Source organism: Ceratina calcarata, unplaced genomic scaffold (assembly GCF_001652005.2).
Source record: "Ceratina calcarata isolate Rehan_Ccalc_2016 unplaced genomic scaffold, ASM165200v1 scaffold11748, whole genome shotgun sequence".
Classification (NCBI taxonomy): domain Eukaryota; kingdom Metazoa; phylum Arthropoda; class Insecta; order Hymenoptera; family Apidae; genus Ceratina; species Ceratina calcarata.
The window spans coordinates 1-473 of NW_017132707.1; the positions used below are offsets into that span (position 1 = coordinate 1).

The 473-nt window shown below is 34.2% G+C and overlaps 1 long non-coding RNA gene across 1 annotated transcript; it reads left to right on the plus strand.

Moving 5' to 3' along the window:
• The first annotated feature begins 8 nt into the window (after positions 1 to 8).
• LOC113464303 (uncharacterized) lies at positions 9 to 391 on the plus strand. Its single transcript, XR_003389137.1, has 2 exons — positions 9 to 226; positions 302 to 391. It is a non-coding gene; the product is annotated as an uncharacterized LOC113464303 (long non-coding RNA).
• The last annotated feature ends 82 nt before the right edge of the window (positions 392 to 473 follow it).

Sequence of the window (473 nt, forward strand, 5' to 3'; positions counted from 1 at the left end):
GATGAGAGGTGGGTAGAAAATATATAGAGAATAAAAAACCATTTAAAGTTAAAATGTATAGGATAAATAAGTAACGTATGGAAAAATTCTTTACAGAAAGACTATGAACACGACAAGGACTGGAAATTCACCAAAAAAGGGAAAAATCACGTAGAGGACCGTGCAAACAGACCTGGAAAACACGAGGTCGGAATGGTCAAAGCAATGGCGTAACCACCATTCCAAGGTAATAAAACAGACAGACACCAAAAATTATTATTATTACCAATTACTGATTTGCGATATAATTCTACTCCTAAAGGAAACATTATACAAATATAGAGCAATGGAAGACTTCTAGGAAAACAAATCTATGATCCGACGAAGTCAAACACTAAATAACGAGTCAAAGGTACATCGTGAGTAACAATCGAATTTGACACTATCGGCTTAATAACAATTTGAGTAAACTGAAGACCATACAAGAAAGTAAG